Source organism: Triticum urartu, chromosome 5 (genome assembly GCF_003073215.2).
Source record: "Triticum urartu cultivar G1812 chromosome 5, Tu2.1, whole genome shotgun sequence".
Taxonomy (NCBI): domain Eukaryota; kingdom Viridiplantae; phylum Streptophyta; class Magnoliopsida; order Poales; family Poaceae; genus Triticum; species Triticum urartu.
Window position 1 is genome coordinate 395,970,789 of NC_053026.1, and position 17,016 is coordinate 395,987,804.

The window sequence follows — 17,016 nt, forward strand, 5'->3', positions numbered from 1 at the left end:
ATTAAGGGTAACTTAAGGTGGCAACATTAACACACATCTCGGTAGAATCATTGGGGCACTCTGGAGAAACCAGTGCTTGCAAAGGGAATCCCGGAGTACCCGTGTGATTACCCTATGGAATGCCACCCAGGCTCAAAGGGATCATATGACATTTCATGCCTAGAAACTTACGTGTGCAGCCAAGCCATTATGGGCTCTGACATAGTTGACTAAGTTGTGGGAAACATTTCCATGGTAGCCTGGTTCCCTGGAAGCTGCTGATTAGTGGTGCTTTGAGGTTCATGCTGGCCAAGATTTCGATGCAATCCAACTAATCAAACGAGTCAATTTGGTCCCACACACCCTGCCTGGGGATGCGAGCTACCAAACACGTCCTGGATGGGAGCTCCTATTTATCGCTCTATGCAGCAAATTGGCAGGCAAACGCATAGGCCCCCACCCTTGACTGGGCTGACCATGTAGCAACAATAATGACCAATGTTTTCGCAAAAAAAAGCAATAGTGACCAATGAACCAGCTATTGTAGCGGCCCTGGTTATTATAGCTGGCCAAATGGGCTGGGCCTGGCATGCCGACCCGCAAGCACGCTGGCACGACACGTGATGGGCCAGGCCCGACACGCTCTAATCGGGCCGTGCCAGGCACGCGGCCCGCCTTGGGCCATGCCTGGGCCTGAAGGCTGGGCACGCGGGCCGGCACGGCACGGCCCGTTTATCTTTTTTATTTTTTATCCAGATTTTTTTATATATAACACATAAAAAACAGCCCAACAGGCCAAAATCAGCCCAAGAAACAACCTAGCAGGCCATCAGTCTAGTGGGCCAGCGTGCCTGGCGTGCCATCGGGCCGACCCGTTTGGCTCCTGGGCCGTGCTTGGGCCGTGCTTGGGCCGGAGGGGGCAGAACGCGGGCCGGCACGACACGGCCCGACTAATAATCGTGCCATGGCGGGCCGGGCCATGCCAGGCACGATTAAGATGGGCCGGGCCGTGCTGTGCCGGGCCGGCCCGTTTGGCCAGCTATGCTGGTTATTGTAGCTACAATCTTTTTTTTCTAGTATATGTTTTTTCCTTTGGTCCTCTAAAAAAAATCATGGAGACAATTATTTTTAAATGTTTGGACATATTTTGGAATTTTTAGATGTTTTCTAAAAATTGTGAACATTATCTAAAAAGTTTATGTTTTTTTCGAAAACGTGAACATGTTTCAAAATGTTTTGATTTTTTTGAATAACACATTTTTGAGAAAACACGGTTTTTAAACGTGAACATTTTCTAAAAATACAGACATTTTGAAAATTGTGAACAATTATTTAAAATTTGAAGAACTTCAGAAAACACAAATATTTTCTAAAATTTGTTTTTTGTCAAACATTTCTTTTTAAAACGTTGAACTTTTTTTTGAAATTTCACACAATTTTTTGAAATTATGAATGAAAATCCAAACGTTTTTACAAATTCTACTTGGTTTTTTTGAAAATTTGAAGAACTTATGAAAACAAAAATCTTTTTGAAATTACACACTTTTTTTAATATGAGCATTTTTCAGAGACAGGAAATCTTTTGAAAATTCTAAACAAATTTGGAAAAGGGTAAAAATAAATGAAAACCCATAAAGACAATAACAGGAAAAGAGAAAATGAGAAAAGAGCGAACAAGAACCTTCTAGAAGATTCTAAAACCGGATCCATGTAGGCTACATGATGACTCCTGATTGAGCCAGCCCGTGTACCCTTGTTCACTCGCTTTGCGTGTGCGATTGGTCGTCAATTTGCCGCAAGGAGCAGGAAGTAGGGATTGCCATCCCAGATGACTCCACGGACACGCGCCAGCCCGGTCGTGGCTATAGCTCGCTTGTAGCCAGTTGCTTGTAGCGAGTTGGAAGGACAGATTGCCTACAGCGCTTCTATATATGGGCCAGGCAGCCCATTGCTCCAGGGAGTCCGTGACTCTGTTCCCTGCCACGCGCAAATCACGTGTACATGTCTAAAAAATGTACTTGTTATTTTTCCTCTCTTAGATTTTTTTGTTTTTTATATTATGAAAAGTATAAATACAAATATTCCCAAAATTTAATTATGTCCATTGTGAATTTGAGAAAACATAGTCGTTTTTTTGTAAACCTTACTGTAAAGAAATATTCACAACATTAAAAAAGTGTTCATGGCATTAAAAATATCTTCATGCGTCTCAAAAACTATATGTGACATTTAAAAAATGTTATACAATGTAAAAGATGATTGTGTAAATCAAATTGTTTTTTGCGTAATTGTAAAATACTATGTTTCAGATGTATACGAAGAACTTACAATGTTTATGGAAAAATAGATATCAAAGCATGTATTTGAAAGAAAATGGCAATCATGTATTTGAAAATGTTGTACATGTATTTGAACTAACATTCTACATACCCTATAGTTGATTAGGCAATGAATGGCAAAGAAAAGCGAGAACAATAATGTGTTCACATTTTTTTCTTGATTATTTCAGTTGACTAATAATCTCTTAAACTATCTAATTTCCCCCCTTACCATGCCAATAATCATCTAGTGTGCTTCAACTTGGGTTTCTACCTAAACACTATAGTGGCTAATCTAAGTAATGACATGTATAGAGATCAAAAGTAGTGCAAATAGAGAAACAAACTTCTACATGTAAACAATGATCACTCTTAAAGAGTTGTTGCTTTAGAACATATATACCATTGTTCTTTGCTTCAGCATCACACATGACCAAAGACAACCAATGCCATGGGGTAACAGCACCAAGGCTTACAGAGACCATGTACAGCTACTGCACACACACAGAGACACAACCTTTACGTCGCCGGATCAAAGAAGTGACCAGAGACAACACCAGTGTAGCAGTAGCAGTCAGCAAAGCAAGTCACTATCCACCATCTTGCTTCGCTTGCTCAAAGACTCCTGCCACATGTGTCCACTAGTTCAACAAACATCCAACTACAAAATTTGAAAACGATATCTTTTTGTACATGAAGTGTTTGACTGTCTTCACTATTATCAGCGTACATGTTACTCAGAATTTAGTATACTAAATGCTAGGCCAAACCAGAGTTGCAAGTCACCTACAGGATACTTGAGCTCATGACTCTTGAGAACCTTCTCACTGGATGAAATGTTCCAAGTCAACAACAGGAAACAAAATTTGCACCGCAGGCAACAGCTAGCTAGTTGATAAAAAAAAGAACGGTAATGCATAAGAAAAAGTTACAGCCACGAGAAGATTTTTTGCTCTGTGTAGCACTAGGCAAATTGAAGATCAGGTCCTGAAATAAGTAATCAACGGATCCTGATACAAGATATTAGAGAGTTGTTGGCTGCAACAAGTAAATGAAAAAAAAATCCTGGAACAAGTAATCGTACAACTGAAAGGCGTTATCAAGATTCACCATTTGGTTCGAATGATTCTTTGGTGAGCAAGAATCTGAATGAGCACGTAGCATACTAACAAACAAATACAGCTAAGTGAAAGGCATTGTTTCAACTCGGAGATGACAAATACTGCATACCTCAACCTCCTTAAGGAAATTGGAAAGCATGCGTCAATTACCTCATTTAAAAGTGTAAGATCTTGCATTGACATAATAGAGAAGAAACAGGGCTGAAGATGCACATACAAATACTCTTTCTTAAAATGCTAACTGTAAATTGTCGAACTACTGCTAGTAAAAAACTATGCAAAAGGCTCAAGTAGTCCAGGCATATATTCGGAATTTAGACTTTCACCAAAGGTGCTGGTTTCTCGCCAGGCAGGTGCCTCCTTTTTCTCCATATGTCCAGAGCTTCAGATATTATAGTCCCACACAAATACTGGAAGTACGTACAACAGAATTGATGATTCAGGCCAAAACAACATTAGAAATGTACTGCTAAGGCTTGATGTCAGTATGTCACACAAATATCTTAACTTAGAAATGGCGAAACACCAAGTCGATACCTATACAGATCACATCATACAATTCCTATCAAAGAATGCATGCTCAGAAGTTTGTATCATACATTCCTACTTATTCATTTTCTTCTGTTTCTTGCCACGCTAACAAAATAGATATTTCTGACAGTAATTAGAGAACATTAAATATATCGATGAATTCAGATGAACAATAGAGTACCCAGCGTGTCCAATGGTACCATGCAGCCATCTATCCGAGTAGTTCATACTGGTCTAAAGACAAATGTTCACACTCGCTGCCGTTGGTGGCCTGACCGCATGACCATGAGAATATCCATGTCTCTGAGCAAGCGAAGCGAGATGGTCATACAAATGTTCTGTTCACACACAGGCTTAGTGCACGGCCATGAGAATATCCGATCATATGAGCCATGCCGGCGACATCAGGTCTCAAAATATTATATGACCATTGCTCCACGGAAACAGAAACAATAGCTGAGGGGCAGTGCACGCTTATCATCTTCAGGACAATTGCACTTACTAATATAATTCTTAGTATGATCACTTATTCCAAGTTCTCAAGGGACAATTACACTTACTGATATAATTCTTATTTCCCGGTTTCTATCTCTAGGTCTGAGGCATCATCATCAGTGCCAAGATGGTTAAAATTAATGCTGATGCTGTAGTGTTTCATTGATGATCAAATGATGGGCGTGGGGGTGGTGATTACATGGCCATGAGGGTGATGTCCTGGCTACCTTTGACCACACTCAACGCGTCACCATCCCAGAGTTGGCTCAAGCAATAGTGGTTTGACTAGGCCTAGAACAACTGATTTGGTCTCAGGCACAGAACTGACTGACAAAAATATGTAACCAAACACTGACTGACATAGTAAACTGAATCCAGCTAAAAAGAAATATGTAAGTAATCCAATCTTAAGAAGAAGGGCAACCAGATGAAATAACACATTAAGCTTCAACAAAAAAGCTCAAATCACAAAGCATCAACTAGACAAGGATGATAACACCAAGCGAAACATCAACTTGACGCTAATGATTCAGTTTGACAAGTAATGACCACTGACCACGATAGGTTTTCTTCTTCCCCCAAACATAACCACTGACCCAAGATGTTCGCCGACAGGTCAAAATGGTGCACTTCTTACCATCATACTGCTTGTTTTTCTCCAAAATATTAGCAAGTCATGTCAAATCCTGCAAAGGAACAACAGAACGCATAGTTCAGTATATGAGACTCTGGATCATACCCAAAAAAGCACTCTGTAACAGAATGTGGCAAGAAAGAAACAACATCTGTAGCGACACTGGCTCACAGGCAAAAAAAAGATATACTACCAGAATTTGCCAAGAACAACAAAATCAACAATTTCGGCACTGAAACTATCCCAGGAAAAAAAATCACTTGTAAAATGTGCTAGAAACAAAAGAAGCACCAGCAATAAATTTGTATGTACAGTGCAGTGTGAGTTGGAAAGATTGAATTTTGTATAGAATGCATTTCAATATTCACATTCAGAATTCAAATGTCCCAGGAGAGACAGTTAGCTGCTCATGGAAAGACATAAATCTTCTTGATCAGGCATTACAGAATTGTGCACTGAAATTCAGCTACTTATATAATTTTGATTTTGGATAAGAATCACAAGGTTGGACTTGAAGATACAAAATGGTAGTAAGACAAACCTGAGGTGATAGCTGAGGAGCTTCATTCGACTGGGTCCCAACGGCTCCAAGTCAGCAAGGAACTCATGTTCTGGGAGATTCGCTGGCAAAGTCACCATCTGGACGGTGAGTTCCATGCTGTGGCGGAATGGATATGCAAATTCAATTAAATCCAAGAATGAGAAAAACTGGCATGATTACCATGCTGAGAAACTAAACGCTTTTGTCCTGCCCATACACTTGTGTGGATGACCTGGAGATTATAAACCATTTTAATTTAAATCAGTCTTCTAAGTTGTGATGCTTCGCAGTTATGCCATAATTGCAAGAAAACTAGAGCTAAAAGCAAAAGAAAGGGAACAAACCTTCAAAAATAGTTGGTTGACCAGTTCTTGGATTGAAAATAAAGATGGCACCATTGATTGGTTTGGTTGTCAGGATACCCTCGAAGGTTTTGTCAATGGTAACTCGATAGACATTTGTCATCCACAGAACGTATGATTTGATTTCTGAATATACCTCTGTAGTTCTGTTAAGACAGATATGGCTCGGTGGGTTCAGATGAATACAACTGAAGACCCTTTCTTATTCTCTCCCTCGGCACATACATAGCAGGATTTGGCTGTCAAAAGAGAAAATAAACAAGCATGTCATTTATTAAATAAGATTTTTTTTACTACAACAGGGATATTGCCATAATGCTAGGTTTGCTACAGCTAGCATGTTATTACCTTCATGAACTTGTTCATTGCTTGTTGGAGGAGGGGCTTTGACCCGGGCTAGGGAACCAGTTAATATTCTAGCTGAACCTGGAAAGTGGAAACCCACCATAGGGTAAATCTTCTGTTGTGGATTTGATTAGGACCAGAGCGTTGTGCATTTGTCAGCCTTTTGTACTTGATTGATTCCTCAAAACCTGAAGCCTTCTCCCAAAACAAACCCTCCCAAGTAGGGAAATATAGTACTATGTTCTCTTAAATAAGGTATGTTCCAGGATACCTTCCACACCACCAAGTGCTTGGATGACGTTGATGACCCACAAGTATAGGGGATCTATCGTAGTCCTTTCGATAAGTAAGAGTGTCGAACCAAACGAGGAGCAGAAGGAAATGATACGCGGTTTTCAGCAAGGTATTCTCTGCAAGTACTGAAATAAGTGGTAACAGATAGTTTTGTGATAAGATAAATTGTAACGAGCAACAAGTAACAAAAGTAAATGAAGCGCAGCAAGGTGGCCCAATCCTTTTTGTAGCAAAGGACAAGCCGGAACAAACTCTTATAATAGGAAAAGTGCTCCCGAGGACACATGGGAATATCGTCAAGCTAGTTTTCATCATGTTCATATGATTCGCGTTCGATACTTTGATAATTTGATATGTGGGTGGACCGGTGCTTGTGTTCTGTTCTTACTTGAACAAGCGTCCCACTTATGATTAACCTCTATTGCAAGCATCCGCAACTACAACAAAAGTATTAAGGTAAACCTAACCATAGCATGAAACATATGGGTCCCAATCAGCCCCTTACGAAGCCACGCATAAACTAGGGTTTAAGCTTCTGTCACTCTAGCAACCCATCATCTACTTATTACTTCCCAATGCCTTCCTCTAGGCCCAAATAATGGTGAAGTGTTATGTAGTCGACGTTCACATAACACCACTAGAGGCTAGACAACATACATCTTATCAAAATATCAAACGAATACCAAATTCACATGACTACTAATAGCAAGACTTCTCCCTTGTCCTCAGGAACAAACGTAATTACTCACAAAGCATATTCATGTTCATAATCAGAGGGGTAATAATATGCATATATGATCTGAACATATGATCTTCCACCAAATAAACCAACTAGCATCAACTACAAGGAGTAATCAACACTACTAGCAACCTACTAGCACCAATCCCGGGCTTTGAGACAAGAATTGGATACAAGAGATGAACTAGGGTTTGGAGATGAGATGGTGTTGGTGAAGATGTTGATGGAGATTGCCCTCTCCCGATGAGAGGAGCGTTGGTGATGACGATGGTGATGATTTCCCCCTCCCGGAGGGAAGTATCCCCGGCAGAACAGCTCTGCCGGAGCTCTAGATTGGTTCCTCCAAGGTTCCGCCTCGTGGCGGTGGAGTCTCGTCCCGAAAAGTTCCTTCTGATTTTTTTCTCATCGAAAGACTTCATATAGCAGAAGATGGACATCGGAGACCCACCAGGGGGCCCACGAGGTAGGGGGCGTGCCCTAGGAGGGGGCGCGCGCCCCCCACCCTCGTGAGCAGGGTGTGGGCCCCCTGGCCTTCATCTTTGGCAAGGATTTTTCTTTATTTATTTAAAGATGTTCCGTGGAGTTTCAGGACTTTTGGAGTTGCGCAGAATAGGTCTCTAATATTTGCTCCTTTTCCAGCCCAGAATTCCAGCTGCCGGCATTCTCCCTCCTTATGTAAACCTTGTAAAATAAGAGAGAATAGCCATAAGTATTGTGACATAAAGTGAAATAACAGTCCATAATGCAATAAATATCGATATAAAAGCATGATGCAAAATGGACGTACCAGACGTCAGTTCTGTAGTTGTTCAGACTCCATAGCTTTCCATCATGTCACACCAAAATGGGTTCTGTTTCAGCATTTCATACTACTTAAAGTCATAGGCCAAAGCGTGGCGGTCTTTTTGGAATAGTGTTATGTCTCTATCCCATGAATCTTCGAGATCCTCAAGTGTTAAGCGCCTATTGTGCGATTGTGCTTCCTGCCGCTTCAAAGCTTAGCCCAAATTGTTCGAAGATTAATTAAGGATCTATTTATGCACCAGTGCAATAATCATCATGCTCACCTACTAAACTTAAAATCTCATAATCCACCGAACATCATTGACTACCTCCTCAAAAGTCATATGAACTAAAATCTACTTGAAATCTCATAATCTACCATGAAATTTGGGTCAAAATTACAATCACCTAACTAAATCCAAATTGTCCAAGATTAATTGAAGATCTATTTATCCACTAATATAATAATCATCATCCTCGCCTACTAGACCTAAAATCTTATAATCCACTAAATATCTTTGACTATCTTCTGAAGATCACAATCACCAAATTAAATCCACCTAAAATCTCATAATTCTCCATGAAATTTGGTCCAAGGTCAATCACACAAACTAAATCCAAATTGTTCAAAGATTAATTCAAGATCTTTTTATCCATCGATGTAATAATCATCATGCTCACCTATTAGACATAATATCTCATAATCCACCGGACAAGTTTGACTATCTTCTCGAGATCACAATCACCTAACTAAATCCAACTAAAATGTCGAAATCCACCTTGAAATTTGGTTCAAAATCACAAATTCACAATCACGTAACTAAATCCAACTTGTTTCAAGATTAATTAAAGATATTGTTATTCACAAATATAATAATCATCATGCTCTCCTACTATACCTAAAATCTCATAATCCACCGATCATCTTTGACTATCTTCTCAAGATCACATCTACATTACCAACAAACTATCTCATTTTCCAATCATAACTCCTCAAAATAACTTAAGTATGACACCACCCAACTAGGTGTGTGTTGAGGGCTTAAGGATGCAACATGATTGACTCATACAATCACTATCTCATGTTGGGATTTATCTCAAGCAATAGTTGTTGGTGCTTAAGCGGCGCTCTTGCAATTTCGTAAGTTAAGCACATTGATATAAGTCTGTCATATCACAACCTTGATAGCTAGGCTGGGTTTTCTTGGGTTAGGTTTGGTTTAGAGAAAGGCTTAAGCTTGAGTGAGGAGAAACTCTAACTAAGTTTCACCTGGTAAAGTTAAATATGTCGGCCTTTGCATCTTGAATGTATTTTGGTGTTAGGCGTATACACTTTGAACAATTGGACAGAACTTTCCTTAAGAATGATGCTAGTATAGAGTCCACCGGATAGTATATACTCCCCCGTGATCGATATTTTAGAAGTTGGGTCCAAAATTTTGATCTACATTATCGTAAGTGATGTGATACAAAACATAGGGTGAGGTTTCTTAGAAAGATCGCTCAACGATAGTCTTCACTCCAAGTTGCTTGCTCTTCAATGAGATTGCTTCACTCAACCGAGGCACTCGATGGCATAACTTCTGACATATAGCTTTAGCAAGGGCAACAATTGAGATCTCGTAGTAAGTTGGTTAGGGGTGGGGGTCGATGTGTGGTTTTCTTTGCAGAGGCCCCGTTTGATGGATGACTTGATTTTGAAAGCTTCTTGGAATCTCTTCCAGGTTTGGAGGTCAACTTTGTACCTTTATATGCAACAACCTTCTTGGGAACTTTGTGGGGACTTAAAATTTGGAAGAGGTAGTTATTTGCTAGTTTGCTTGCAAATGTCTTTGGTGTTAAGTAATGGGTTGAGGATGGCAAGCTTAGGCAATGGTCAATTATGACCCTGATAGAGTCATGGCCTTAATTTGACATTGGTAAGGGCGCAAGTGGGACAGGAATACCAGCTAAGTCGCTAGTCCACCCTGCAAAAAACTCGCTAATTCTCCCACAGCCAACAACTTTGTGCATGCGGGTTCACGCGAGTGTGACCGCGTTGCCCGACGGGCTGTCGCATATCCCGCAAATATGTGAAACCTACTCCTTCCTTCTTATTCTAGAAAAAACTCATGCAGACATGCTTCACACTTAGCTTCAGACATCTTTCGAGACAGCAAGAGCGCCACACGATACGGCTCTGCCATGCGCCAGGGTCTCTGGTTCATCGATGAAGGCGTGCTGCTTGTAGACTCCACTTCTACAAACCTTCTTGGTTAGGTATGCAGATGCGACCTCCAAACCAAATAACACATTGCTTGTCTTCTGATAATGCATGGCTTTCCCATGCTTGATCATTTCATTGATTTCTTCTATACTTCTTGATTCATCCTAAGAGTGGGTCTAATCTTGAAGTTAGCAAGATAGACACTATTGACTAGCTCTACACCAAACTTCTCAAAGCCTTCATGTAGCACTAATTGCTCCACTTGGTCAAGGCAGAATAGGGACACGACTTCCTGCTAAGGGTATCCACTGCGACATTGGCCTTATCAGGGTGGTAATGGATATCAACGTCATAGTGGTTGATCAAGTTTACACCAAACTTCTCGAAGCCGTCATGTAGCACTAGTTGCTCTGCTTGGTCAAGGCAGAACAGGGACATGACTTCCTGCTGAGGGTATCCACTGCCAATTGGCCTCATTAGGATGGTAATGGATATCAACGTCATAGTGGTTGATCATCTAGAAGACATACGTATAGCATGCACTACTGCTGCTATTTCCAAATCATGGTAGGGCAGTTCTCTTCATGAGGCCGTAGTTGCCTTGATAGATAGGCTACGAAGATTCCTTCTTGCATCAAGACGGAATGGAGTCCATGCTTAGATGCATCACAATAACTTCAAAACTTGTATAAATATCTAGGGTGGCTAAGGACGGATCAGTGGTTAACCTCTTCTTAAACTCTTGAAAGCTCACTTCACACTTGGGCCTTCATTCAAACTTCTTATCTTTCTTCAAGAGTTAAGTCATCGGCGATGCTTGAAAGTCTTCACAAATTTGCGATAATAACTATTAAGTTCGATGGAACTTCCGACTTCACATTTGTTTTGCCTAAAAGTTGGTTACAGATTCTATCCTTGATGGGTCTATTGACAAACCTTCCATGGAAAAAACAAGTCCTTGGAACCCTACTTCTTTTAGCCAAATTTCATAATTCTTAAACTTGGCATATAACTGGGGCTCTTTAAGTTATCCAAAATCATTCTCAAGTGTTTCTTATGATCTTCCTCAGAGGGAGAATAGACCAAGAGGTCATCAATGATGATAACCACAAACTAGTCCAAGAACTCATAAACATGGTCATGATGTTCATCAAGTAGGTGGAGTATAAGGGTTAGTCCAAGGGCCATATCCTTACTACATATCCAGCTCTGTTATCACGGCTTGACCAAGTCATGACTTGGTGAGACTTAAGGTTGCCATAAAACACATAAACTTTCTCTGATACCAATTGTTATAAGGCTCACATAGACCAACTCCCACAAGGTTATCATATACCATCAAAATTGCCATCTCTTCGAATTAATCCAAACCATCCTCCCATGATGATTTTGTACTCATAACATTCTTGGGGAGGGACACGAAAATCACCTATGTCTAACAACTCTGACCACATGTATCGTATTCATGATTATATCCATATGGGGCACATGCAGGCTACTAAGCTTAGATAAAAACATCACAAATCCGAGTGCCAAAGTTATCTCTATCCTAGAATCGAAGTAGCTATATCATTTGACCTAAAGGAAACACAAGTTGTGCTACTCCAAGATACCTGCCCAGATTCGGCTGGTAGTGGCGGTTGGTGGCGGCAAGGGTGGCTGGCGGCCCTTCTAAGGTGGTGGTGCTGCAGTAGGTGTTTGCTCTACTCCGGTGGGGAGCGTGGAGGCGCATGTTGTGTGGTGGTGGTTGGCGCTCCTCTCGAGGCCTTCTTCGGCGGCAGGGTGCGGTCGGCCCTCGCCGGCGGATGGGTGACGCCTCTTCCTCACGTGGTACTTACCGGACGCCGTGGTAGGGCGTCAGGGGTGACACAGGGGTGGCTGCTAGAGGGATGGGTAGACCGACTACCTATCACCGTCTCACCGACACAGGGGTGCGTCGGTCCGGACAAGCTCCACTCCCTCCCTTTTCCTGGCCTAGTGCCTGTAGGCCGCTGATCATTACTCGGGGCGAGTAGGTCACCGGCGGCTCCGACGGTGCTAGGGATCTGCCGGTCGGCTCAAAGCTCGTGCCTTTGATGGTCTCTGGAGTGTCTGGTTGCAGGGCGACGGCCTTGGTGGCGGGAGCTGCGAGCTCGTGGGCAGAGCTCGTGGCTCGGGCACTGACGGGCTTATTGTCGTGGCCGCATGGGCGGCATGGGGCGGGCCTTCGATGTTCTTGATGGTCATGCAGCCGACGCTCTCATGTAGGGTAGTACCCTGGGCGGAGGTGGAGGTGGTGGCCGGGGTGAAAACCTCGTTTGGCTCGGGCCAGACCGATGGCGGCGGCGTCCATGCATCGTTCCCTTCTTTGAAGGCTCCATCGTGGTGGCTCTACGTTCTTCGTGTTACTTCGGGCGAAAACCTCGATTCTCTGGATCGGGTGGTGGTGGCTCTTCAGTGTCGTTTCTTTGTTGGAAGAACCACTTTGGAGTCCTTGGTTCCGTCGAGTTGCGGCTTCATCTCCTCGCGGTTACTGTTCACGGTGGAGTGCTCTTTAGATCCTTAGCTATGCTCTTCCGCCTACTTGTTGTTTGCTTTTGGGTGTTTGGAGTAGTGTTGATGTTCATCAGCTCCCTTGTATCTGCCTCTGGTCTGTGTGATGTCAGGTGGTTTGCATCTGCTATGTCGATCATTGCCTTATATATAAAGCGGGACAAAAGCCTTTTTCGATAAAATGAATTGAATCAAAGAGGGGAAAGGGGACTCACGAGCCTACACAGTGCCTGTCCGTGTGCCGAAGTCAACTCCTTCCCGGCTGAAACGCTCCGGCCACCAACACTGCCGCCGTCCCCTCCCCCCCTCACACACACACACTCTCAGCAGGTCACCCCCCGAAAAGGACCCACAACCCGAATAAAAAGGCCAACAACAGAGAGGGCAACCCACAACCCGAACAAAAAGCCCAACAACAAATAAACAAGACATGCACTTGTGAGTTACAGACAAATGAGGGACACCTGCGACGCTGAGATTCGTGCATGATCAGACAACCACAAATCAAAGCCAAATTAAAAACAGATGACTGATTTTAAAAAAAAGTATATATATTAGCAGAAAAGAACATTGGTGCTGACAAGATTTAAGAACCCAGCAAGATTAATTTAGGAGACGGGACAAATTCTAGACAAGTACACTTGCTAGATTTTTCATAGCAAGGAAGGATGCATTCCAGAGCTTGAACCACATACTACGACATTATGTGAAGATTCACTATTCGATTAGGAGAGTAATTTCAATCAACAGTTCTAAGGCAAACAATACTGCAGCTCCGTCCACATTTTCGCATCCGGGCTTGGGACCGGCAAAGGCAGTGTTAAACCACAACAACACAAAACACACCAATCACTCAGCAAAGCATACAAGCCACACCATCAAGCAAATGCAATACACACAGTCACACAAGCACACACTCAATCAAGCGCTTGCACACAAGAAACATGCATAGATAGGGGCACATCACACACACAATGTAGCACTTGAACACAAGAAACAGACAGAAACAGAGTTAGGGGCACATCACACACAGTCAGACACACACAAACACAATGGAGCACATGCACACAAGAAATGGAAAGAAACAGACATAGATAGGGGCAAAAACAGAAAGCTAGTACATGCAAGACCGAAGTAAACTCAGAAAGTTAATAATTAGCTCTTCCTTCTTTAGAAAATAAATTTTGGGAAACCATGTCCACTTTGTGTTTTTCAAGAACTTACTTTCTTTAGGATGAGCTGCACCAACTTTAATTTCAGATGATAAATTTGGAATTAAACCCTTACCATCATCATCATCTGAATCATAATTAGCATGACCAAGAAAGCACCTTTAGGAGAACTTAGCCCAGTATCATCAAAACGACCAATACAGTTGTGGTCTTGACTTCTGATTCTCCCAGACCAAGCTCCTTTGAGCTAGAGACACCAGTGATCTCATTTGCTGCAACACACAGGCGATAATCAGCAATGCAACCTACCTATTTGCATTAAGTATTAAGTATAACTCACTCACGTCCAGCTGATGAATCATCTTCATTCATAACTTTGGCCGTGATCTCATTAAAAAGATCATCAGAAACCTGGAAATGACAAAAGTAAGAAATGGCAGTCTTGCTGAATTTAGAACAGAAGTACATGTTCTGCTAAACCTAGCCATGCAATGACAAACCTTCAGAAGAACTTCTGTCAACACACGTTTAATTTCCTTGTTGATTGCTGCCATCCGTGCCGCTTCGACTTCATCCTGTCTGTCAATTTTGTACATCAGTAATTTTCTCAAGAGGCTCAATTTCATATACCGGGATCAGGTCGCTATACAAATCCATAAATTCAATACCAACTTCTTTAAAATTATGTTGAGTAAGAAGATGTCGTTTTATGCTTGAGAATTTCCTCGACTCCAGCCAATGGACCGTGGTTGTATAAATAAATAGGATGCTTCCCACATCGAATCTCATGCCGACACCGGTGCGCTTCATTAGGATCCAAAACTAACCACAGAAAACGCAATAATAATATGAACATAGTGCATATAGCAGCAAAATCACACACAACAGAAAAAAAGACAATTAAGCAAAACGTACCAGGATATTGAGCGGCACTTAGAACAGATCGACTAGAAGATCCACCGCCAGAAGTAGCACCAGGAATATATTCGGAGCGACTTGGAACAGATCGACCAGAAGCACGAACCGAAGAAGGCAGCCGATCAGCACACCAAACTGCAAGAACCCTTATCACGAACCCAAAGCAAAGAATCTAGAAATCGAGAAATAAGGCCTCCAGAATAGCTTATTTATAGGCAGCAGAAGAAAAAAGAAAGGACCACTCATACCATGAGAAGAGCCCAGAAAAATCAGCCCAAACAATCCGACATACAAAACTGATATGCGGCAAACAAGGAGACACAATCAAAAACAAAAAGCACATGTCACCTAAGATGGAAACAGCCAGAGCATCAGGAGACAGTCAAAGCGGTGGACTCCAAAACATCCAAAACGTCTTGTACGTGCAGACCTTTCCACCTAAAAAATCATGCACAGAAGTAAAAAAAATATATCAAACCCTTATAGGCCTAAATTCTTAGCTACTCGCTTTCCTTTGGTATCGTATAAGAAAAACACTGACCTCGTACAACTAGCAAGGAAGGATGCATTTTAAAGCTTGAGTCACTTGCTACCAAATTATGTGAAGATTCACTATTCGATTAGGACAGTAACCTAAACTGTGTAATTTCTATCGACACTCGTAATGCAAACAATACAAAGAAGGTAACTGCAGCTCCCTCCACATTTTCACACCCGAGCTTGGGACCGGCAAAGGCAGTGTTAGGCCTCAACAATATAAAACACATGTTATACACAACCAATCATTCAAGAAAGCATACAAACCACACCATCAAGCAAATGCAATACTCACACAGTCAAACACACACACACACACAGAGTCACACACAAAGAGTCAAGCACACACACACAGTCAAGCCACACACATATTCACCCTCAAGTCACACACAGTCAAGCCACACACACACACAGAGTCAAGAAACACACGCAAAAAAGTCAGACAGTCACACACACAGAATGGAGCGCTTGCACACAAGAAACAGACATAGAAAGGGGCACAAACAGAAAGATAACAACAATATAAAACACAAGTTATACACAACCAATCATTCAACAAAGCATACAAACCACACCATCAAGCAAATGCAATATTCACACAGTCACACACACACACACAGTCACACACAGAGAGTCAAGCACACACACACAGTCAAGCCACACACATATTCGCCCTCAAGTCACACACAGTCAAGCAACACACACACAGAGTCAAGCAACACACGCAAAAAAGACACACAGTCACACACAGAGAATGGAGTGCTTGCACACAAGAAACAGACATAGAAAGGGGCACAAACAAAAAGCTAACACATGCAAGACAAAGTAAACTCAGAAAGGTATAAAGAATTTCCAGAACTTGAATGAGTAAACTGATTTCTCTAGAGGGGTGATGGTGATTCAGATCTTCGTTCCTGAAAATAGGAAGCTTGTTAGAGGCTGATTACCATCAAACATAAGAGGAAAAATTACAACATCATAAATATACTCAAACTATACTTCGTTCTGCTTGGACTTTGCCATTGACACCGATTGATCATTTTCATCATCACGGCAGGAGCTTCTTCAGAACTGTCATCATCACCATAACTTTCTTTCTTGGAAGATGAATCCTGGGATAGAATAAGAAATGCAATATAAACCAACATCTTTAGATGAAAAAGTAAACACCAAAAAATAAGTACCTTAGGCTTCTTTAGTGCAGGCTCTTCATCACTCTCATCAGAACTATCATCAGAATCATCCTTGGACTGCAAATACTGAATTACAATAAGAACAATTAATGTACAATAAATATCACAGAAGACAATCCTTTCAATAAAATAAAATTTAAAAAATAATGCATACATGTTCACTCTTTTTCTCTGTTGTCAGAGGCCTCTTAGCAGGAATAGTAGATTTTGCTGGCTGCAAAACATTGGAAGGAATTTTAAACATTGCACAACAACAAAACTTGACCATGAGTAAGCAAGTAACAGAACACTTACTTCATCAGAATCTAAATCCAAG

At 41.7% G+C, this 17,016-nt stretch overlaps 2 long non-coding RNA genes across 8 annotated transcripts; both read right to left on the reverse strand.

Moving 5' to 3' along the window:
* Nucleotides 1-2,647: 2,647 nt before the first annotated feature.
* Nucleotides 2,648-6,751, reverse strand: LOC125509249. Of its 4 annotated transcripts, none has more exons than XR_007284007.1 (6): nucleotides 6,330-6,751; nucleotides 5,964-6,220; nucleotides 5,800-5,851; nucleotides 5,620-5,701; nucleotides 5,001-5,130; nucleotides 2,648-3,828 (listed from the first exon to the last, which is right to left on the reverse strand). It is a non-coding gene; the product is annotated as an uncharacterized LOC125509249 (long non-coding RNA). The 4 variants fall into 4 exon arrangements; XR_007284008.1 differs by lacking the exon at nucleotides 2,648-3,828 and having other exon boundaries at nucleotides 4,824-5,130; nucleotides 6,330-6,407; nucleotides 6,598-6,751; XR_007284005.1 differs by lacking the exon at nucleotides 2,648-3,828 and having other exon boundaries at nucleotides 4,824-5,130.
* A 1,197-nt stretch (nucleotides 6,752-7,948) lies between these two features.
* On the reverse strand, nucleotides 7,949-17,016 carry LOC125509250. Of its 4 annotated transcripts, none has more exons than XR_007284009.1 (10): nucleotides 16,995-17,016; nucleotides 16,855-16,914; nucleotides 16,692-16,757; nucleotides 16,507-16,619; nucleotides 14,968-16,421; nucleotides 14,725-14,874; nucleotides 14,553-14,631; nucleotides 14,397-14,463; nucleotides 8,147-14,324; nucleotides 7,949-8,040 (listed from the first exon to the last, which is right to left on the reverse strand). It is a non-coding gene; the product is annotated as an uncharacterized LOC125509250 (long non-coding RNA). The 4 variants fall into 4 exon arrangements; XR_007284011.1 differs by having other exon boundaries at nucleotides 16,692-16,766; nucleotides 16,995-17,008; XR_007284010.1 differs by lacking the exon at nucleotides 16,995-17,016 and having other exon boundaries at nucleotides 14,968-15,105; nucleotides 15,319-16,421; nucleotides 16,855-16,918.